Source organism: Canis lupus, chromosome 8 (genome assembly GCF_011100685.1).
Source record: "Canis lupus familiaris isolate Mischka breed German Shepherd chromosome 8, alternate assembly UU_Cfam_GSD_1.0, whole genome shotgun sequence".
NCBI lineage: Eukaryota > Metazoa > Chordata > Mammalia > Carnivora > Canidae > Canis > Canis lupus.
In genome coordinates, this window is record NC_049229.1 from 25,757,828 (window position 1) to 25,782,914 (window position 25,087).

At 34.6% G+C, this 25,087-nt stretch overlaps 1 long non-coding RNA gene across 1 annotated transcript in view; it reads right to left on the reverse strand.

The window, feature by feature from the left end:
- Positions 1-12,732, reverse strand: part of LOC111097022 — a 28,267-nt gene extending 15,535 nt beyond the window's left edge. Inside the window, exon 1 of the long non-coding RNA XR_005362858.1 lies at positions 12,674-12,732. This is a non-coding gene — a long non-coding RNA (uncharacterized LOC111097022). The remainder of the gene's footprint in view (positions 1-12,673) is intronic.
- Positions 12,733-25,087: the final 12,355 nt, after the last annotated feature.

A 25,087-nucleotide genomic window follows, 5' to 3' on the forward strand; every position in this document is an offset into this window, starting at 1 on the left:
AGGCAGCATTTACACCATAGAATTTGGCCAACACTACCAGTCAGTGTTTCTCTTATCTCCTTCCTCCCTTCCTTCCTTCCTTCCTTCCTTCCTTCCTTCCTTCCTTCCTTCCTTCCTTCCTCCCTTCCTTCCTCCTTCCTTTCCTTCCTTTCCTTTCCTTTCCTTCCTTCTTTCCTTCCTCCCTTCCTTCCTTCCTTCCTTCCTTCCTTCCTTCCTTCCTTCCTTCCTTCTGTCCCGCCCTCCTTCCCTCCCTCCCTCCATCCTCCCCTTCCTCCCTACCTTCCTGCCACCTTTCTTTTGGTGCAGAAATGGGACTATTTTACCTTTTTTGTTTCTAGAAAGCTGGTCATTATACTTTCATGAAAACTGGAATTAATTTCTATATATAGCCAATAAATATGAATGTTTGGCCTACCCCCTCATTCTACTTTTGTATCTATATTTATATAAATAAAAAGGAATGGGATGATTTGTTTTATAAAAATACTTCAGTGAAAGGAAGAGGTCAATTTTCAGGGCCTAGGAAAGACAAGGGATACATATGAGACAAAAGCGGCTGCTTTGAAAGCTGTATCTGTGTGTTGGTCACCAAGAGGAACATTTGCCTACTGAATTACATGGCTTGTATCCTCCATTTTTTTGCTTTCAAGGACATTTTATTATCCTTATTTTCTATTGGTTCTGATTTGTCAGTTCAGTTGATTGGTTCTTAGCAATATATTGCACTAGAGAGAATATGACATACTTTCAGCACCAAATAAACTCAGAATCTAGTAGAGGTAAATGCAATCATAATTAATTTACATGTAGGTATGCCTGCACATATGCAGATATATGTACCTGGCTTTATGATTATCCTGCCATATTCCAAAAAAATGAGCTAAGATTGTTTAAAAGGACAATACATATTCCACAACTATAATACAAAGAAAATACTAAAAGGCATATAATTTTTTTAAAGGCATATAATTTTGTTCTTAGTATTGTTAACACAGTAGGATTAACTGCAATATTAAATTTCAAAACAGGACATGACTATCAGGCTCTGTTCTAGGACCATCTAATAGCTAAAAGTCTGCTTTCTTCAGGAAACTTCTTCCCCCTTCACCCCATCCCGACCCCATGCTCTACTCTTCTTAACATGTGATTTTTATTCACCAACTTAAGATAGATGCTTGAAATCCATGCTTCATGTCTTTATTCTGCTCATTCTGAAGGGAAAAGGATTCTATGATTTGCATATTTCTGTTAGTAAGTCCTCAAGTTTTACCCATGTAATTGCACTTTTCCTTTTTTTAAAAAAACTGAACATGGGATACCACTGACTTCTTTCATCAGTATCTCAGTTTTCAGAGTAGAGATTTCACCTTTTTGGTTAAGTTTATTTTTAAATATTTTACTGTTTTGATGCTATCGTAAATGTAATCATTTTCTTTTTTTCTTTTTCAGATAATTTTTTATTGGTGTATGAAACCACTACTGATTTTATATATTAATTTTGTATCACACAACTTCATTGAATTTGTTGATTAGATCTAGCAATCTTTTGGTGAAATTTTTAGAATTTTCTATTTATAAATTCGTATCCCTTGCAAATACAGAAAATTGTACTTTGTTCTTTCTAATTCTGATTTTCTTTTTAATTTCTCTTTCTTGCTTGATTGCTCTAGCTAGGACTTCTACTACTATGCTGAATAGAAATGGTAAAAGTAGTGGTCATATTCCTGATCTTAGGGAAAAAAAGCTTTCAACTTTTCACCACCGTGTATTATAACAGCTATAGCTGTGGGCTTGTCATAGATGTCCTTTATTATGTTGAAGTACTTTCTTTTTTATCTAATTTGTTAAGAATTTTTATCATGAATGGGTGTTGAATTTTGGCAAATGCCGCTTCTGTGTCTATTAAGATGATTATATGACTTTTATTCTTCCATTCTATTGCGATGTATCACATTGACTGATTTGTGTATATCAAATGATCACTGAATTCGAAATACAAATCCATTTGATCGTGTCACATGATCCTTTGCCAAATTTGGTTTGTGGTTTTGTTTTGTTTTTGTTTTTGTTTTTGAGATTTCATCAGGGATAGTAGCCTCTAGCTTTCTTGTTGCATCCTTTCTTGACTTGGGTATCAGGATAATTCTGGCCTTATAAAATGAATTTGAGAATATTTCCTCTTTTTTGATTTTTGGAAAAGTTGAGAAGGATTGACATTAATTCTTCTTTAAATATATGGTAAAATTCACCAGGGAAGCCATCTGGTCCTGAGATTTAATTTGTTAGGTGATTCTTCATTACTTAATCTCCATACTAGTTATAGACCTCTTCAGACTCCATTTCTTCCCAATTTAGATTTGGTAAGTTTTCATTTCTAGGAATTTACCCATTTCACTTAGGTTATTTAGTTTTTTGGCATATAACTGTCGGTAGCAGTCTCTTATGACCTTTTTACTTCTGTAGTTTTATGATGTTTTTCTTTTCACTTCTGATTTGTTTTTGTCCTTTCTTTTTTTACTAGTCTTTCTAAGAGTTGGCCAATTTTGTTTATCTTTTCAAAAAAAACAACTCTTATTCCATCATTTTTTTCCCTTTTGGAAGGGGCTTTCTTTTCATTTATTTTGGCTCTGATCTTTATTTTCTTCCTTCTGCTAATGTTGAATTTAGTTTGTTGTTCTAGTTCCTTGAAGTATAGTGTTAGGTATTCTTCCCTTCATTCACTTTGATAGATGTTTTCCCATCTTAAATTCAGTCTGTGCACAAAATCACAGTTTTTGACCCAGAGGCCAAAGGCTACTGACTGCTTTGTGACAACCTCTTCTGGGTCACAATGTATGTGACCTTTTCTGGGTCACAATGTATGTTCTTAACATACATTTGGCTCACAGAAGCCACACAAAGAAGTTGCAACCACTGGCTCTCTTCCAAATAACTTTTCTACTTTAATTAAATCATTTGAAAATAGCTTACCAATATTAAGTCACCATTCCAAGGATTCATTTTAAGACTTCTAATTTCCTCCAAACTTAAAAATATTCAATCTGCTCATGTATTCACCAACCCACTTATGCTACAGAAAAAAAAAGAATGCTCTAATAATTATTATTCTCATCTCCCTTGAGCTAGTGTATGGGGTTGTTGAAAGAGAAGTAATTTCTCAATATACATATATTACAGAAGGTTCAGGAAAATATTTTTCTTTGGCACTTTATAATGTATGAAATGGCTACACTTTACATGATCATTTTGCAAAGATATGAATTTAAAGAAGAATGAAAGTACAGGAAGTGAATTAAATTTCAAACAACTAAGAAATTTTATTCACAAAATGTGTTATTCCGTTTTTAAAAAGAGCCTCAGCAATTTCCTAGAAAACTTAATGTTTTTGGAATTGAATAAAGGTGGCTTTATTTTTATTTTTTTAAGATCTTTTTTATTTATTCATGAGAGACAGAGAGAGGGGCAGAGACATAAAAAGAGGGAGAAGCAGGCTCCTCCCAGGGAGCCCATTGCGGGACTGGATCCCGGAATCCCGGGATCATGCCCTGAGCCAAAGACAGAGGCTCAACTGCTGAGCCACCCAGGCGTCTCAATAAAGGTGGTTTTAGAAGGAGTTCACTGAATTAGAACTTCTTTGTTTAAAACAAAAAACAAAAACACAAAAACCAAGATATTTAACTCAGTAACTCACATGATCAAATCATGAGAATGATAGAAATGAGGGCTACTGGCCTCCTCTCTGCCTTCCCCACCAATGGGGAAGTTCTCTCTCAGTTCAATTTAGAAAACCCTTTGCCTGATTTTCACCAGACTTCTATCCCAGCCATGCTTCTAAAGCTTTAATGTGCATAAAAATCACCTGGGAATTCTGATTTTAAAAATTCTGATTATTAGGATTAGGTAAATATGGAGTAGGGTCTGAGTTTCTATTTGTAATGAGCTCTCTAATGAGGCTGATGCTGCTAATACTCACAGACTGTTTTTTAAAAACACTGATGCCTGTTTCCTACTGCCAGAGACTATGATCCAATTACATGAAAGAGGGCTAGGGCATTTGGATTTTTAAATCACCTCAGAGCAAAGCTTGAGAAGCACTACTTTAGAGCAACACATTTCAAAATTTCCTCATCAGAAGACTTGTTAAAATGCCAGTTGCCAAGCCCTACCCAGACTCACTGGATCTCAGCAGTATATGGGAGAAAGGCCTGGAAAGGGAATACCTTTAACAGTGATCGCTTAGTATCAGGAAAGATGGGTAAACATTGTTCTGGAGCAGCCATTGAGGTCAGGGATGTGATGCATATTACTGGCCTAATAGTTCATGAATGTGATTACTCTGTCCTAGAGAGGAAGCATCATATGGCATACACCTTTACATCTTTGTAGAGGGTTGACAGAAAAGAAAATCAGTTACCCCAAAGGATAGAAGAGGGTGAATCCTCACTCTGGGAATTATTGTGAGTTAGGGAGCCTGCCTTCTAATTTGCATCTAATAGAGTTAACCTCCCAAAGCAGATTTTTCATGTTCATATATTCAGTTGGTTTTTGCAAGCAGATGTTATCTGCTCAGTTTTGGGTTTTTTTAAATGTATATTTAGTGACTTTTAGTTTTGTATATTCCCATTTTCTGTCTTCTTTTGGCATACAAATTTTCTATAGAAGAGTTTTCAATCAAGTTACTTTTCAAGAATCTAGCGATGTTGATGCTGATTCAAGTGCGTGTATATATGTTACAGAAATGTGGTTTCTTAGAAAATATCCAGGAGGAGGGCAGCTCCGGTAGTGCAGCGGTTTAGCACCGCCTGCAGCCCAGGGCGTGATCCTGGAGACCCTGGATCAAGTCCCACGTCAGGCTCTCTGTATGATGCCTGTTTCTCCCTCTGCCTATGTCTCTGCCTCTCTCTCTCTCTCTCTGTCTCTATGAATAAATAAATAAAAATCTTTAAAAAAATAAAATATCCAGGAGATTTTCGGTTAGAATGATAAAAGTATGATAGACTGATGAAATTAAAAGTTATTGTGTTTATGTTGAGAAAACATGTACTGACTCATAGTAAATGCCAGGCACTATTCTAAAGCACAAAATATCTCTACACCACCAGAATAAGTAGACTTGTATAGGTATTGAAAATCTGGATGGATTGTATAAGCTCTATTCTTTTTCTCTTTCAAATGACATTGATTCTTTAAAAGGTGTAGGAGTGAGACTCAGTTTGAAGGAAACACTAGTTTTGTGGAAATCACTCTTTTTTTTCTGATTATCTTTTTCTCCTATGTTAGACTATAGGTGAAGGAAATTTTGCAGAGTATAAAGTAGAACTGTGATAACATTATGATTGGTTTAGATACAAGACTAGTAGAGTTAGTTGCCATTTGGTTTTATAGTCTTTCTTTCAAAGCACTGTCTACTTAGGAGCAGTCTGTGATAGTGAAATAAAAAGAAAACAGAACCAGAAAATATACAAATACTGTCTCCCCCATACCCTTGGTTATTTTGTTTCACTTCCCTTCATCCGAGAATATATCAACTCTCCTGAGGACATTCAGGAGGAACAGCTTATGTTTCCCTATAGGTCTATGGAAAGCTGCTTTGTTCATAGTTGTACACTATGTTTAAATAGTGGGTGGCACTAAAAGGAGTTCAATAAATGCTTCTTCAAAGAGCAAATTAATTCAGTTCAGAAAAGGAAATTGAAAGAACAAATCTTGTGGGAAAGGGGTTGTGGAGTGTTTTTTTATCTCCTTTTACCTACCCATCTTATTTGCCACTTTGTTCAATTAACCTTTCCTATATCTAAGATAGCCAGGTTTGTTTAAAACAATTTTCTGCCTTCCACTAATCTCTCCCTTCTTGACTTGCAAATATAAGATTTGAGTTTGAAAACATTTTTCCTTATTAATTCTATTTTTCCTTCTGCTTGAACTTGTAAAGAAAATATCTCCGCATTGGATCCAGATCTCTTTATGGCTTGGTGCATTCATTCTGCAGTTAGGAGATGTCTTGTAGAATTCCTTATGCAAATTATAAAATACAGTCTTTGACAAAAACAAATAAGAATAGCATATGCAATCTCTGAATAATTTCTAAAAGCTTTTATAATTTGTAGACATTTTGATGGTCAGTCCAACTTTATAAGAAATCTCCTTGTATATTTAATCCATTGATACACATTATAATAGCACCCTACATTACTGACACTGTGCTAATTTTTATACATAACCCACAGAAAGTTTCTAAAAAATGGAATAAAATTTAGGAAAAAACTTTCGATTGTAGAAAGCTTAAGTGACAGAGCATACCACAATATTGTAACTCTACTATATGTAACAGGAATTGCCTTAAGCACTTTGCACATTTTCTAATTCATAGTATACCTGTAAAGTATATGTCTCCATCATAAGCAAGAGAATCCATTCTAGCTAGTTTAAGCAGAAAGATTCAATAGACTATATTATCTCACATATATCTGAACACCAACAATTTAGCTTTTGGATGTAATTCAAATTATACCACCAGGTGAGTCCAGAGGATACAGGTGTGTGGTTCACTCTGCTAATAATCCCTAGCCCCTAGATCTCTACCGGGACTGTCCCCAGAAACAAAGCATTTCTTGCCATCCTCACCACTGCAATTCTTCAGGGAATCTCATTCCTCAAGCCATTCTTTTCAAAATCAAATTTGAACACAAGGATATCATGTTGGAAAAGCCTAGGTCACATGCCTGCATTTCACCTGCAAGAAAAGCTGCATAAGTGATTTCTATCTCTCCAGAAAGGTGACACATATAATGTGAAGTCCCACAGCTAGAAAGAGTGCTTAGAAGAATATAGGCAGACAGAAATGTCCACTAGAGTAAATATTAGAAAAATCATGGTACAGATAAAAAACTAAGGCTCAGTGAATTTCTCAAAATTCCACAGGAGAAACTAACTTCAAATTCAATTCTAACTGGTGCCAAAGCATAAAGCCTTTGTGCTTTGCAGCAATGTCTTCTGTATACAGCATTTTTTATCAAAATGATTTTTTAAGTAGATATAATTGACAAATACATTGTCTTAGTTTTTTTAAAGATTTTATTTATTTATTCCTGAGAGATGAGAGAGAGAGAGAGAGACAGACAGATACAGAGACATAGGCAGAGGGAGAAGCAGGCTCCATGCAAGGAGCCTGATGTGGGACTCAATCCCTGGTCTGCAGGATCACGCCTGAAGATGGTGCTAAACTGCTGAGCCACCCAGGCTGCCCAACATTATCTTAGTTTTAAGTGTATAACATTCATCATAAAACAAGCTGTGTTTCCCCTTGTAATGAGAACTTTTAAGATTTACTCTTTTAGTAACTTTCAAATATGCAACACAATATTGTTAACTGTAGTTATGCTGTACATTATATCCTCAGGACTTAATTTATAACTGGAAGTTTATACCATTTGACCACCTTCACCCATTTCACCCTACCTCAACTCTGGTAACTGCCAAGTCTGTTTCCTATATCTATAAGCTCAGGGATTTTCTTTTCTTTTCTTTTTAGATTCCACATATATGTGAGATCATACACAATTTGTCTTACTCTGTCTGGCATATTTGACTTAGCATAATGCCTTCAAGTCTATCAATGCTATTGCAAATAGCAAAGTAATCTTCCATTGCATGTATGTATATACATATATATATATATATATATATATATATATATAAAGACACTACATGTTGTTTATTCATTTATCTATGATGAACACAAGTTGTTCCCATTTCTTGACAATCATAAATAATTCTCAGTGAACATGGAGGTGCAGAGGTCTTTTCAAGATAGTAATTTAGCTTTTCTTTTCCTTCAGATAAACACCCAGAACTGGAATTGCTAATTCATATGATAGTACTATTTTATTGAGGAATCTCCATCCTATTTTCAGAAATGAATACATTGTTTTACAGTCTCTCCAGCAGTGTACAAGGGTTCACTTTCCTCTCTATCCTTACCAACACTTTTCTTCTTGATAGTAGCCGATCTATGTGGTGAGCTCTCAATATGGTTTTGATTTGCATTTCCCTGATGATCAGTGATGCTGAACACACTTCATGTACCTACTGGTCACTTGCATGACTTTTTTGGAAAAATATCTGTTTAGATTCTCTGTCCATTTTAATTGATTTTTTTCTATTGCATTGTAGGAGTTCTTTATATATGTTGCATATTAAACCCTTATCACATATATGGTTTGCAAATATTTTCTCCCTTTTGGTAGGTTGCCTTTTCATGTTATTAATGATTTATTTTGCTAAACAGAAGCTTTTTAGTTTGATGTAGTCCCACTGGTTTATTTTTATTTTTTATTTTTTATTTTTTTATTTTTTTTTACCTTTGCTTTTGAGTGTCAAATCCAAGAAATCTTTGCAAAGACCCACTCTAACCTTAATCCTGAGGTGGGAAGGAGAAGACTGGAAAGAAGGGAGAGAGACATTGATTTTTTAAAATTGGCTCAATGATAGGGGGGCTAGCAATCTTGCTCCAAGAGGCTGGAGACTCAGAGAAAAGCTAATGCTATAGTCCAGAGGCCAACATGATGAAAAGCTAGGGTAGACCTATGTTGCAGTTTGTATGGGGGCTGTCTGCTATCAGAGTTCCCTCATGCTCAGAAGCAGTCAATTTTCTGTTCTAGTCTGGCCTTCAACTGATTGAATGAGGCCCATCCGCATTAATGAAGAATGATCTGCTTTACTTAAATCCGCTGATTTAAATGTTAATTTTATCCAAAAACACCCTCACAGAAACATTCATAGTAATGTTTGAGCACACATCTGGGCACCATGGCCCAGTCAAGTTGACTTAAAATGAGTGATCACAATGTATCACAGGTATTGTGATGTGTTGTTCTACATTCCACTGAAAGAGAAATTTCAAAATAATTAGCATTAGTTAGGATTAACTTATATATATATATATATATATATATATATATATGTATGTATTTATATATATGTATAATATCCATCTTTTGTATTCTTTCATTTTACCAAGTTTGGAGGTGTGAAAAAGAATTTAAATTTTATGTTATAATTAAAGTTGCTATATATAGGAAAATTGGCTTAATCTTGTCTCAAGTACTTATTGATGATATATAATTAGAATTCACAAAATATATAAATATGTCATTAATATTTAAATTGGAACATAAATACAAAATATTATTGTTTAATTTCCTTCAAATGTGCTCCTACTATTTCTGAGATACTTCCATAATGACAACGTATATCTTAAAACTGTACTTATCGTGGGGAAAATAAAAGACATTTCTAGATGAATACCCAAAAAGTAACAGATATTAATTACAAATATTCCCTATATCTATACCTCAGTATCTCAGTCTCTTGATTCAAATCAATACAAATATACATTGTAATCTAAATTTGCTGGATGTATATATATATCTTTTAAAATTCTGAAGTCATAAACATAAATTTTTGAAACTTGAAATACCTAGTTCTAGTTTTCTTGAGAAAATCTAATTTTTCTTAATTAAAAAAAGATAAAATAATTTTTATTAACACATATTTAAAAGTATTCTTTTAAAACTTGTGTTTTATTCCAATTCAAAAAATGGATTTTTAATGATCTACAAAGTCAGATATCTGCCCGATGTGAATGAGAACAGACTGATTGTTCCCCTGCTCACTCCGTTTCTGTTAAAGATACGTGGGATTTTGAGATTTTTCACTTAGCAAATACTGTTCATTGAATGAGGTAAGCATGATTTTTAAAACATATTTTTAAGTGTGAAACAAAAAGTCATTGCAATGGGCCTATTTCCTTAATGGTTGTTCTTTCTGTTAACCAAATATTAGACTTTCAAAATAATTATTTCTCTTTTTTATTTTTTCCCAGACTTCACTGGAAAAAGGGCCTCTTAGAGGTTTAAGAAGTCATTATATTTTCCTAAAATATCACTAAAATGAAAGAAAAAAAAAGAAAGAAACCTTAAAATCCATAAAATCAAAAGGAAAAAAAACATACTATAGAATTAAAAAATAATAAAACACATTTTTTATTTCTTAGAAGAAAAAAAATAGTCATATAGAACATCCCCCAAAAAAAACTTTTCAGGAGACTCTACTTGTTCATATAGTCAAATACTAGGTGCCTTAGGTATTCTCATATATATTTTTTTTAATTGAGGAAGTTTGGGTGGAAAGAATCTACCTTCTTACTGGTATCACCCATTGGAAAATTTAGAGCCCTATTCATTTAATGGGGCATGAACAGAGCAAGTAATTATATACTTGGTATTCGCCTTTCATTAAAATCTCTGTCAAATATGAAAAGCACAGAAGAGTCAATTTATGACTATGATTATCTATACATAGATGCAATTGACAGGCCTACATATAGAATAAATTATAAAATTTTAGAGTGCAATTAGATTCAAAGTACTCCTTCACCAAAATACATAATGTAGTATTTTAAGCATATAATTATGAGATTGAGGTAAATTTACAACATTGGCATGCAGATAAAAGTCCTTCATTGCAGGGAGAAATTCCAAGTGCCAGCAAACTCAGTATTTTACTGTTGATTTCAATGTGTATGTCTAATGTTTTACATTTATACTGTATTTAACCATCTTCCTTTCTTTCCTATAAACTTCCTAAGGAAAAAAAGTATAAAGAAATAAAATACCCTCTCCCAAATCATGGGATCTCTGCTCAAGAGTTGTCCTACAAAGTCAGGTAAGAAAGATGACCATTGTTTAGTGATATAAAACAGTAAGTATAGTTAGAATCAGGGTGGTTTTCAAACTGAATACACAAATTGACACTATTTCCAATGACATATTTGATAACTCTCGAGAGAGGAAAATGACACAGAGCAACAAGAACAATGAAAAGATAACAGGAACTCTACATTTTGCATGAATTGAGCCTGCCTTACTCAGCATAAATGGTAAGATATTCACATTTGTAGGTTTTGTATGAATGCTGGTCTATATTCTTCTGCAACAAAGTAACATTGATCTTGGAGGAGAAAATAATTAAGAGGAGGGAGAAAGTGTGTTGGAAGTAAATAATCTCCCTCATTAAACTTTACATTTTGTATAAAAATCTGCCACTGGAGCTAGGTAGCTGGAAGATGCCACTTGTTGGCATTGACATTTTCACTATTCTCTATTTGTTTCATATCCCTGTAGCCACTTTTACTCCACTGCCTGAGTGATATAATGAAAAAGACTCATCTCTGTGTTTCTTATAGAGATTATGCTGATTATATTTAGAATTTAGTGATGAAATTTAATTATGCATTATTATTTGAAATATGTAGAAAATTGGGATCCCTGGGTGGCTCAGCAGTTTAGCACCTACCTTCAGCCCAGGGCATGATCCTGGAGTCCTGGGATTGGGTCCATATTGGGCTCCCTCATGGAGCCTGTTTCTCCCTCTGCCTATGTCTCTGCCTCTCTCTCTGTCTCTCATGAATAAATAAATAAAATATTTTTTAAAAAAGAAATACATAGAAAATTGTCCATGAAAGCTAGTTGGGTATTTTGGGAAAAAAAAGATAAACTTGATATAGATAACTGTCTTAGTTCAGGCTGCTATAACAAGTAACCATAGACCAAGTAACTTAACAGAAATTTATTTCTCACAGTTCTGTGGGCTGGGAGGTCCAAGATCAAGGCTCTGACAGATCTGAAATCTGCTGGGTACTATCTCCCTGGTTTTCAGACAGCCATGTTTATCATTGTACATCCTCCCATCAGAAAGAGTATGTGCTAGCATTAGTCATATTATCCCCTTATAGGGACATTAATCCCATTCATGGAGGTTCCACAGTATGACCTAATTACCTTCCAAAGTCTCTACCTCCAAATACAATTATATTGGGGGTTAGGATTTCAACATATAAATATTGGGAGATAAAGACATTCATCCAGGATGCCTGGGTGGCTCAGCAGTTTAGCACCTGCCTTCAGCCCAGGGCGTGATCCTGGAGTCCTGGGATTGAGTCCCACATCGGGCTCCTGCATGGAGCCTGCTTCTCCCTCTGCCTATGTCTCTGCCTCTGTGTGTGTGTGTCTCTCATGAATAAATAAATAAATAAAATATTTTAAAAAAAACATTCAGTCCATAGCAGATAATTACACTGATGGATGACAAAGATTTATTAAAACTTTAAGCGCTGGTTAAATTCTAGAGGGATCCTGCCCACAGCAGAGCAAACATATTTCCTGTACTTGTATAGTTTGTCTTGTTTTGTTCTACTTTATATTGTATTATATACAACATATTATATAATTGTTATATATGATAAATACACATTAGATTTTAGGTTATTTAAGATTCTCTCCTTTGACTGAGTTTTAACTGTACCAGCAAAGAGAATTTCTCTCATTGCATGACTAAGTAAGCATATAAATAATGCCTTCATGTGTGGAGAAGGTAAGTTATTGAAGATAGCTAAAAATATGTTTAAAGTGATGTGTTCCTGTCATTTGTTGTTGTTGTTCTAGTACACTACAAACCTATGAGAATTGTTTGGTTCAGAAAATTAAAAATGACAGAAAATTAAAAATATATTGTTCGATCACTGAAGTGTATTCTGGCCTTATTCATTAACTAAACGTTACATTTCACTTTTCACTGTCAATTCAAAAATAAACTTTTTACTTTGTACACTTACCTTAGAAATGTATTTTCAGGGATGCCTTGATGGCCCAGTGGTTGAGCATCTGCCTTTGGCTGGGGTGGTGATCCTGTGAACTCGGGATCAAGTCCCACATCCGGCTCCTGCATGGAGCCTGCTTCTCCCTCTGCCTATGTCTCTGCTTCTCTCTTTCTCTCTCTGTTTCTCATGAATAAATACATAAAATCTTTAAAAAATGTATTTGCAATTTTCTCAAATAGCATTAGTAGTAGTCATTAAATAAAAGAAAATCATGTGTAAGTATGTGCTTTTCTCCTATAGTCATCTCCAAATTAGATGCAAAACTTCTGTCAGTTACAGGAAACCTTTGTGTACATCCCACCTGAAGTCAGCAATGGAAACATCTCAGCATGATCAGAGCCAGACTGTAAGAGTTACAGAAAGGTGCTGGGCTAAGCCTGCCCCAAGGAAAATAAGTTTTTGTTTTGTTTCTGAATTCTCACAAAGGGATCTATGAGTTAGTAGTGCTCCTGCAAGAGGCAATGATTCCATTATTTCTTAGAGACCGGATACCTATTTGGACTGCTTATAATTACAACAATTTTACTACTATCATTATTTGTCAGTGAAAGGTGAGTCCTTTGGTTTCGTCTTCCTCTGTGTGCCTATTACAACACACTGCCCATGGACCCTGGCAATAACATCTATTAGAAGTGTATTTCTCATTGCTAAATTCTGGAGGGAAAAGCAGTAGTTTATTTTTCATTGCATTTATTTATCTCAGCTTTTATATTGGAGAACTTTTCTAGAACTTGGATTAATGGCTTGAAAACTGCATCTCAGCATTTGCCTTCAGATCATTTGACTGTCTAGAGGGATATCTTAAGTAGGGCTACATTTTACTGACATACTTGCAAGATCTAATTTTCAATTTTTCCTGCATTGGGAATAGATTAGATGAACAGATTACTTTTTCAATCTTTCTGAGCTTTTCAAAACCTATATCCTTTGTTTCTTCGGGTTTCTTATTTATTGTTTTACCGTGTATAATTCTGATCTTTCCTTGAGACTCTTAGCTCCCAATTGTCTATTTTTCAATGTACTCATACAAACAGAAAAGTAATAATCATACTAAAGTGGCAAAAATTCTGCAAGAGTTATAAGATGGAACATATTTCTTTAAAAAGGAAAATCAATATTTAAGTGGGAATGTGTGCAGATGATGCTTTGTCTGATAATTTGTTCTGCCAGGATCTGGTTTAAATTGTATATCCCTCAGAAGGCCAATTTTTTTCTTCTTCTTTTATGTCTTTGATTTTTATTTTAACCTTTGTTTGTCCTGCAAGGTTTCAAAAATTTGTACTTTATGGCTCCTTATCTCCTGATATTCCAACTGACCAGCTCTGCAAAAAAAGATTAAAAATGACACATGCACACAAAAGCACACAACCCCATTGGGAAGATGTTACTTGCACATCGTGCATGCATTTATCTTTGTTTCTGTGAGGAGGTTCTGCATCAGAGCCTGTTTGTTTCATGCCACACCTGGAACAGTATCAGAATCTCAAAATTCTTTCCAAATTAGCCCAGATCTAAGCAGAGAATGTATCTTGCTGAGTATGCAGAAAGTCTGTCAAATAATTAAACCACTCACCAGTGCTAAAATTTTTGGAATTTAATTGCCTTTGTCCCTGGGAATATGGGGCCTATTATAAGTCCAGTAAGGAATAACATCTTTATTCTGACTTTTTAGAACTTTTCATTATTGCTGTATTTTTTAATGACTTTAAATGGTGGAAGATTGTCTACTAAATCACTCTTCAGCTGATGATGTTTTAGGACACTCTTGGTTTTCTGATTGGCTTAAGATTTTTGTGGGCTTACTCTTCTATATATAAAGCATCCAAACAATTTGGGTCTAGTTTTGGAAAGGTATTGATTAGAAAAGTGACTAGATGGACAGACCTTTTGTTTTCAATGACTGTATGTCAACAGTAATAACCCTATGTCTATGGAAGAAGTTTGGGGTTACCCGCAATTCAGAATTGTTCACTAGACTGTAGGTTCAGTGTTCTTGAGAAGAGACAGCTAGCTCTAAGAAACATGCTGAATTCATTTATCCAGCAAATGTTTGCTGAGTATCTACTCTGAATTATTCACTGTGAAAATACTGGAAAGACAGACTGGTTTATTACCTTTATGAGATTACAGTCCAGTGGAAGATGTAGAAGTTAATCAATATTTGCAGTGTCTGATCAGTGTTTTGATGAATGAACTTATTTCCATGGAGGTAGGAGGGCTGATGAGTCTGCAGTCAGGTAAGACCTCCTAAGGAATTAGAAGAAGGAATTTACAGTTAGTGTGGGGAGATGACCATTCTAGGCTAGAGAAGAGCATATGCAAAGATTCTAATATGGGAAGAATGTGGTCTCTCGTGAGGGAGAGAAAAAGGATAATAAAATCCAAGAGTTACCAAAATAAATATTTTTTTCTGATTCAAATACCAACTTCTAAGAACTGTATAGAAGAAAAATCATGAGAGAAATAAATTTATTAATATTCATAAACTTTGAGTTATAGAATCCAAATTCATTTGTGAGAACCTTATAAATTTTGATTTAGTTCAAGTTTGGCATCAACTTGATTTAGGAAAGTGTATTTCAACATTGTTGCTCTGACTTTCCGAGTTGTTAAAGTATCTTTCAGCTCCCACTTTTAGCAATCTGAACTTTTACTCTCAATAGCTTGTCATACAGTTCAATCTACAGCAAACTAAAAGCTAAATCAATCTTATTTGTCCAAGAATTTACCACCAATATAAGGTGGAAAGGTTCTGTCTCTATATCCTCTTATGTTTTATTTCCTTTTCTTTCATTATCTTCTAGTAAATATTTTCATTTGCCAACACTGCCTTTAGTTGTCAGCTGAGGTTTCTGCTCCAAACCCTTTACTCTGTCTGGCTTGCTATTTCTTTTTATCTTTATTAGCTTCTCATATCATTCTGGAAGGAAGAATGTTTCCAACTCTTTTCACTGACCCTACTGCTTAGCATGGTCCCTAGAATATGTTAGATGTTTAATAAATGCACTCAAATATTTTTTCAGAAATGTCAGTGAGAATTCTTCCTTCCTATTTTCATTTGGAGGCTTATTTAAAGGGGGGAGGGGTCTTAGTTTTAGTCTCTGCTTTATACCAACTCCTTGGAATAGCATCTGGCCTATAGTAGGCACCTTATAAATATTGATTCAATGAATCAATTATTTAATTAGTGTTCATATTTTCTAAAGCATTGTACATGAACAAAACACCTGAATATTGGTGGCACTGTAATGAAATTATATCAAAAAATCTTTTAAGGAAAAAGCTAAAATGACATGGCATTTACTTCTAAATACTTTCCTGTTATTTAGCAAACTATGTGCAGTGTCATTTTTTCAGTACTTGCTACACATACCTGATATACTGGAGGTTACTGTTAGGGAATTAAAATATACCTGAATAAATAACATTTTAATTCAAGATTATACTGCTATGAGACCCTTAAGTGACTACATTTACTGATGATGCTGGCTATGGTCCAAATGTAAAATATCAGGGTTATTAAATGTACTTGTTGGCATTTAATCTGCTAATTATTGTTTAAAGAAAAAGTCCTTGACATTTCAAGAGTTATTTCCAATCATTGCTGTTACAGTGACTGTATACTTCTTTTCCCTTGCCAAAAAAATAAAGGAAAAATAAAACATATAAAGCTATAATAGCAGAAAATGAATATTGTCATTTGATTACAATAACTTTCTATGGAATAACAGCCATGGTGGTAAAAAGGCAGCCCAAGAATCCCTATGTCATGAGAATCACTCACCATTTCTTTAGGCAGGTGGCTATGCACTCTTGGTGGTACTTAATCAGGGTGACCACTATAGTGTATAAGTGAGTAATTGGTAAGAAGTTCTAGGCTGGTTTAAGCTCTCATCTACAAACCAGTGAAACAGGAGTGATTCCCTGCAGAATTCATACTCTGATATCTCAATTTTCTTCCTAGGATTTTTGCTGATGCCAAATATGTTCCCCAGTATAAGCTTAGACAAGAATCACACAATTAAAAGGAATAAATTTCTAGCATTAGAAATTAATTATGTATCAATACTTTTGAGATTTCAATTAATTGCAAATATAGAAACATTTTTGTATTTTGATTCAAGTAAAAACTACTATAAAAAGAAGACAACTGGGGCAATATGAGTCGATTTTGATGATATTAAGAAATTGTTTCTTTTATATAACTGTGATGATGATATTACTATGTTTAAAATGGTCCATTTACAAATAAAATTATATGATATTTGGGATTGGTTTCAGAATAATCCAGCAAGGAGAGTTGGTGCAGATATGAATGAACCAAGATTGATATTGAGGCAATAATCATTTAAACTAGGTGATGGGTCCATGAAGTTCAATATAGTATTCTCTTGTCTTTTGTATATATTTTACTTCTATAATAATTTAATACGAAAACTAGAAGCAAAATTCTCTTATATAAAAGAGAAGCCTGAGTAGGGAAAAAAGTATGTTCTTTACCATAAAGGTAAGGAGAAATTAAATCCACCTACACAGAGCTTTCTCTCCTCGATCTATGTTGCATATAGTAACAGAACTACCAGTTTTAAGCAAATATTTTTCTATCTATTCTTTTTTTACTCAACTATATTTTCAGTTAATTGAAGGAAGCTACTTTCTTTAGATATTTTTAATCTTCTCCAATATATAGAAGCAGAAGCATATACTTTATTAGTAATTTTTAACTAGAAAAAGTAAAATGGAAATTTCTATTAGAGTGACTGCAGTATTTAAGACCAAAAACAATGTAAATGGATGAATACATTAAGCAGATGAAAACTCAGGAAGGATTTTATTTTAGCATACTACCCTAAAACAGAAAGTGGTAAACAGAACAAAAATCTCAAAAAGAGGGATAGTTAGTCAAAGGAAGAACTGTAAGCAGAATAAATTAAGTGGAGGGCACCTAGAGATGATGACAAAATACAATTGAGGTCATAGAAAAAATATTTAATTTATGCTGTGCAGCAGGTACTAAAGAAGTATATCTAAAGCAGCAAATAAAATACAATTATTTTCCTCATAGAAACTTCTTTTCCCAGGCTTATTGAGGTATTATTGTCAAAGTTATACGTAAAGACTACAACATGATTATTTTATATATGTACACATCAGGAATATTAATTAAGACACCTATCACCTCTCATATATACCTTTTTCCTTTCTTGATGAAAACATTTATGTTTTATTTTCTTAACAAATTTCAGTTTTACAACAATGCATTATCAACTACATTCACCTTATCGTACATTAGTTTCTCAGACCTTATGCATCTTGTCACTAAAAGTTTGCACCCTTTTACCAACCTCTCCCTATTTCCTCCATCCCCTGGCAATCACTTTTTTACTGTTTTTAGAAGTTTGTTTAAATGTTCCATATCATTCAGTATTTTTCTGTCTGGCTTATTTCACTTAGCATAATGCCCTCCAGGTTCATCAATGTTGCTGCAAATGACAGGATTTCCCTCTTTAAAGCTGAATAATATTCCTCTGTGTGTGTCTTATTTTTCTTGATCCATTCATCCACTGACAGACATTTCTATACATTGGTTGTTGTGAATAATACTGCAATGAATGTGGGAGTACAGATACCTCTTAGATATGGTTTCATTTCCTTTGACATACACACAAAAGGAGAATTACTGGATCATATGGTGGTTCTAGTTTTTAATATCTTGAGGAACATCCATATTACTTTCCATAGTGGCTGTACCAGTTTACATTCCAACCAATAGCATACAGGGTTCCCTTTTTTCCAGATATTTTTGAGCATTTGTTATCTTTTTTTCTTTTTGATATGAGTCATCCTAACAGTCATCCTAACAGTCATTTTGTGAGGTGATATTGTGATTTTGATTTGCATTTCCCTGGTGATTAGTAATGTTGGACATCTTTTCATGTGTCTATTGACCATCTGGATATCTTCTGTAGAAAAAATGTCCATTCAGGTCTTTTGCTACTTTTTAATTGAGTTACTTTGGCTTTTGACTAATCAGTTGTAAGAGTTTCTTGTATATTTAAATATTAACCCCTTATTGGATGTATGGATTGAAAATAGTTCCTCCATAGGTTGACTTTTCATTTTGTTAATGTTTTCCTTTGCTGACCAGAGGCTTTTTAGTTTGATGGCATCACACTTGTTTGTTTTGCTTTTGTTGTGGCTGTCCAGGTATTTGTGTCCTTGGAAAAATTAAACTTTATGAGCTTCAGTTAGCTCATCTGTAAACTGGAGAGAATGTGTGACCATGACATTGTATAGGTCATGTTAGCAAGCTCTAATAACATGTTGGTTACTATTATAATATATACTTTAATGAATTCTTTTTGGCAAGGTAGTTAATGAAGGTATTATTATAGTACAGAAAGATTTGGTGAAAGGATAACAGGAATACAAGAAAAGGAATGTGATAAAAGTTATTTTGTCTTCATTTGTTGATGGTTAACATTTTGCCGTTCCTATAAGTTTAGTATGTAAAATGGTTTTATTTGAGATTAACTAGTTAGAAAAAAGTAATATTTAATGCTATTGTTCCTGGTGAGGAATACACATCATTTAAGAGAATATCCACCCCATAACAGTCGCCCCATAACCCTGGAGTGCTGAATGTGCAAAAATTGACATGTATGATGATAGGAAAAAAGTTTTCCTGGTAGATTTGGATATCTGTTCATACAACTGACCCTTGAACAATGAAGTATATTAGGGGCAGTGACTCCTACATAGTAAAAATCCACATATAACTTTTTGACTCCCCCTACAACTTGATTACGAACAGTCTATTGTTGACTGGAAGCCTCACTGACAATAAGCAATTGATTAATACATATTTTATGTTATTTTTATCATATACTGCTGTCTAGAATAAGGAAAATGCTATTAAAATAAAAGAAAATGCATTTACAGTACTATATTTGATACTATAAGCTTATGTCATTTGTTTACAAGATGAATCATCTGTCAGTACTTGCATCAATATTGTCTTATATGATACAAAACACTGTAGATGTTCTGTATCACTAACACTAAACATCAAAAATGGAAAGACATTGTGAAAAAGAAACATTTATTTACAGGTATAGTGATTTATGCTTTGATAACAAAGAAGCAGCAATAGTATACTTTATGATAGCTTAATGTAATTGATACGATTGCTTCAAGGTAGCCTACCTTGCATAAATGAATTATTATAAAAATGTTACAGCATACAGTATTATAGCATATTCATAGTACAGTATAGGAAACAATGTTAATTTGTTTTTTGAAAAACCACTTATCAGTGATAATAGGCTGATATAGTTTCTCCTTTTGGGGGAGAAACAGAGGCATACCATATGGTAATATAGTTCTTCAAAGTCATGAAACCATAAGAAAACACATTAATTTTATATTAAGTATCACTCACCTTATACCTATGTCAGGATAGGCTAGTCACTTCCATACAAGCCTTGCACACGGTGTTCTACATGATGAGTACTTAGGCCATGAGGATGATAACACAAATATGTTTCCTATAGTTCTTGCCATTTAGTCACTAGATTTTTAATTGAAGACACATGCATATATAAGTTTATGAACTATAATACATATTTGCTATTCACTAAGTGGAGGTGGATCATCATAAAGGTCTTCATCCTCATCATCCTCATGTTCAATAGGCTGAGAAGGAAAAGGAGGGGTTGGCCTTGCTGTCTCAAGGTGAAAGACGCACACACAGTGTAACCTCATGTAAATATGTCATAATTTCTGTCTGACTTTTTTTAAAAAGATTTTATTTATTTATTCTTGAGACAGAGAGAGAGAGGCAGAGACACAGGCAGAGGGAGAAGCAGGCTCCATGCAAGGAAGCCCAACATGGGACTCGATCCCAGGACTCCAGGATCACACCCTGAGCCAAAGGCAGACGCTCAACTGTTTAGTCACCCAGGTGTCCCTCTGTATGACTTTTTAACTTTTTCATTTCTCTAAAAATGTTCCTATATGGCATCAAGCCTTCTTTTTTTCAAGATTTTATTTCTTCATGAGAAACACAGGAGAAAGATAGAGATGTAGGCAGAGAGAGCAGCAGGCTCTCTGTGGAGAGCCCGATGAAGGACTCGATTCCAGGACCTCGGGATCACAACCTAAACCAAAGGCAGACATTCAACCACTGAGCCTCCTAGGTTTCCTGGCATCAAGCCTTCTTCCACTGTTTTAGTTTCAGTGCTCATGTCCTAGGAGGGTCTATGTCATAAGTCAAAAGTAGTCTTGAATAATTGGAACCCTCTGCCAGATTGTCCGATGTCAGTTTGTTGTCTGGCACTGCTGCTTCTACACCTTCTTCATCATCATCTGGCACTGGGTTCAGAAGCATTCAGCTCCATCAAGTCATCTTCTGTTAATTAGTTCTTTAATTTCTTCACGATCCATATATTGAAACTCTTGACTCCTCACTCTTTTTTTTTTTTTTTTAACAATATCCACAATCTCTTTTAAGATTTCCTTGGTTGGTTCTATCACAAATCCTGTGAAGTTATGTACAACACCTGGATACTGTTTTCTCCACTAAGAATTGGTCTCAGGCTCGATGGCTTTCATGGATTTTTCAATGATGTAATCCCCTCAGATTTTCATGATGTTCTATCAGGATTCTCTTTCATACCATTTACAGTCCTTTCCCTAGAGTACCATGTGTAAAGAGCCTCAAAAGTCCTCATGATCCCCTGATCTAGAGACTGAATTAGAGACATTATGTTTGGAGGCAAATAAACCACTTCAACAACAACTTATTCTGGACAAAAAAAAAAAAAAAAAAAAAGGTCCCAAAGGACATAGATTAGTAAGGAAAAGAAGCGAGCACTAGGATTTAAGGCAGGAAGGGTTAAGCTAACTCTGTTTTGTGCAAATGCAGTTGGGTTTATGATCAGGACTGCACTTATCTATAAAGCTGTTAACCCCTGAGCTTTAAAGAGAAAAGATAAATACTAGCTGCCAGTCTTTTGGTTGTACAACAAGAAGGTATGGACAATAGGAACACTTTTTCTGGATTGGTTCTTTTTTTTTTTTTTTTTTTTTGCACCAATAACAAGTGGAATTTATTACAGGCATGCAAGCATAGTTCAATATTTGAAAATTAAATAATATAACTTTTCATACCAATAGGCTAAAGATGAAAAACATATAATTACATCAATTAATGCATAAAAACACTTGACAAAATCTTCTATCTATTCATGGTAAATAAAACTCTCAGAAAAATAGAAATATAGAGGAATTAACCTATAGATCATTTGGGGGAGAACTGACATAGTTACTATGTTGACTCTTCTAATGATAGTTCTCTAATCCATCAACACAGTATGTCTCATGATATGATGTGAGCATGTGCTAAAGAGCATTTACAAAAAGTCTACAGCTAACATGATACTTTATGATGACAAACTGAATGTTTCCCTCTAAGGTCAAGAACAAAGCAAGGATATATACTCTCACCACTCTCATCCAACATAATACTGGAAGTTGTAGCCATTGTGTTAAGGAAAGCAAAAGAAATAAAAGGCCTACAGATTAGAAAGGAAGAAGTAAAACTGTCCCTATTTGCAGGTGACATGATGGTCTAAGTAGGAAATACAAGGGAATCTATTTATGAAACTTCTATAACTAAAAAAAATAAAACTTCTATAACTAAAAGGTGGTTCAGCAAAGTCACAGGACACAAGATCAACACACAGAAATCAACTGCATTTCTATATACCAACAATGAACATGCAGAAAGTGAAATTAAAAACATGACACTATTGATAGTTATTCCCAAATGATGAAATGATTTTGTAATGCACTTAACAAAATTTGCACAGAATCTGTATGCTGAAAATAACAAAATGCTAATGAAACAAACTTTTAAGGCCTAAATAAATGGGGAGACATACTGTGCTCATGGAATAGAAGTTTCAATACAGTAAGAAGGTCAATTGTACCCAAAATGATTTGTAGATTTAATACAATTCCTTTTTTTTTCTCTTTGCTCCTTTTTATTTTATTTTATTTTTTTAAATTTATTTTTTATTGGTGTTCAATTTACTAACATACAGAATAACCCCCAGTGCCCGTCACCCATTCACTCCCACCCCCCGCCCTCCTCCCCTTCTACCACCCCTAGTTCGTTTCCCAGAGTTAGCAGTCTTTACGTTCTGTCTCCCTTTCTGATATTTCCCACACATTTCTTCTCCCTTCCCTTATATTCCCTTTCACTATTATTTATATTCCCCAAATGAATGAGAACATACAATGTTTGTCCTTCTCCGACTGACTTACTTCACTCAGCATAATACCCTCCAGTTCCATCCACGTTGAAGCAAATGGTGGGTATTTGTCATTTCTAATAGCTGAGTAATATTCCATTGTATACATAAACCACATCTTCTTTATCCATTCATCTTTCGTTGGACACCGAGGCTCCTTCCACAGTTTGGCTATCGTGGCCATTGCTGCTAGAAACATCGGGGTGCAGGTGTCCCGGCGTTTCATTGCATTTGTATCTTTGGGGTAAATCCCCAACAGTGCAATTGCTGGGTCGTAGGGCAGGTATATTTTTAACTGTTTGAGGAACCTCCACACAGTTTTCCAGAGTGGCTTCACCAGTTCACATTCCCACCAACAGTGTATGAGGGTTCCCTTTTCTCCGCATCCTCTCCAACATTTGTGGTTTCCTGCCTTGTTAATTTTCCCCATTCTCACTGGTGTGAGGTGGTATCTCATTGTGGTTTTGATTTGTATTTCCCTGATGGCAAGTGATGCGGAGCATTTTCTCATATGCATGTTGGCCATGTCTATGTCTTCCTCTGTGAGATTTCTGTTCATGTCTTTTGCCCATTTCATGATTGGATTGTTTGTTTCTTTGGTGTTGAGTTTAAGAAGTTCTTTATAGATCTTGGAAACTAGCCCTTTATCTGATATGTCATTTGCGGGGCCCCTCCCCCTTGGATGCCTTTGTTTCTTTATTTCTTTTTCCCCGTCTTCCTACCTTGAGAGAAGCGCGAACTCTTCTCACTGTTGCATTCCAGCTGGTCTCTCTTTAAATCTCAGGCCGAATTGATAGATTTTCAGGATAATTTGAATGTTTTCTAGGTAATTTGGTGGAGACAGGTGATTTGGAGACCCTACTCTTCCGCCATCTTGCTCCTCCTGGATTGGTTCTATGTATGCTTTATCCCTGAAGTCAGGGAGTACCTTACCTAGGTACTAGTCTGTAAGGGACAGACTTTTACAATTCTCTTGATATTAGACAATGCCACTGGCTACCCAGACCCATAAGTCCAACATAACTTTTCATCTGCAATAAAAACCTGTTCAGGCAGACATCCTTTCTCCTCAATGATTTTCTTAATGATGTCTGGAAACTTGTCTTTTGTCTCTCAGTTGATGGAAGCTGCTTCTGCTGCTTCTCCTGTTATCTTTACATTTTTTCAAGCCAAACCCTTTTCTGAAATTAAACCCCTCTGGCATTAAATTTTCCAGCTTTAGATCCTCCACCTTCCTTTCACTTAGGATTGTCATATGATGACTTCACTCTTTCTTGAATCATGTTAGTGACTATAGGTATACTTTTCGTGCAGCAATCCTGCCCCCACATAAAACCTATATTTTTCAATACAAGATAAAAAGTGCAAAGTTTTGTATTTTGTAAAGAGTGCAAAGTTTTTGCTCCTGTTGGCATAGCAGCAGCAATGACTTCATTATTTCCTTTTAATTTTTATTTTTAACAGTGGTCCTTACCTGAAACTCATTTATCTTGAAATGGTGTGCAACTGCAGACCTCAATCTATGGTACATATCAAGCAATTTGACTTGTTCTTGAAATGTCATGACTTTTCTGTGCTTCTTGGGAGCACTTTCAGCATCACTGTTGGCACTTTGCATAGGTCTCCTGGTGTTATTCAAGGCTTACGGTATTGCACTAAACAGTACAAAAAATAAATGGAAATCATGAGAGATCACTTTTTACTGCAAAATGCAATGTATTGAAGAGACAACATGCTCATATCTCATGCAGAGATAGTGTCACACAGCATTTTAAGTGGATCCTAGCAATACTTGGGCTCACCACAACACCAGGAGGTGGCTATGTAATTATTGCAGTAGTATGGTATATACTACAGTTAATTTTATCAGTTTATTTAATCCTCATCTTTACATTTGTTTACATTTCTCTTGGCAGAAATGGCACTATGTTGGTATGTAAGTGTGTATTGTAAGTTTTAATACATTTAAAAAACTGATAATATATTTTTGTATATTTTATGGTAGTAAATGACATAGACAGTATCTGCATCTATTTTATGTATTCATGACATA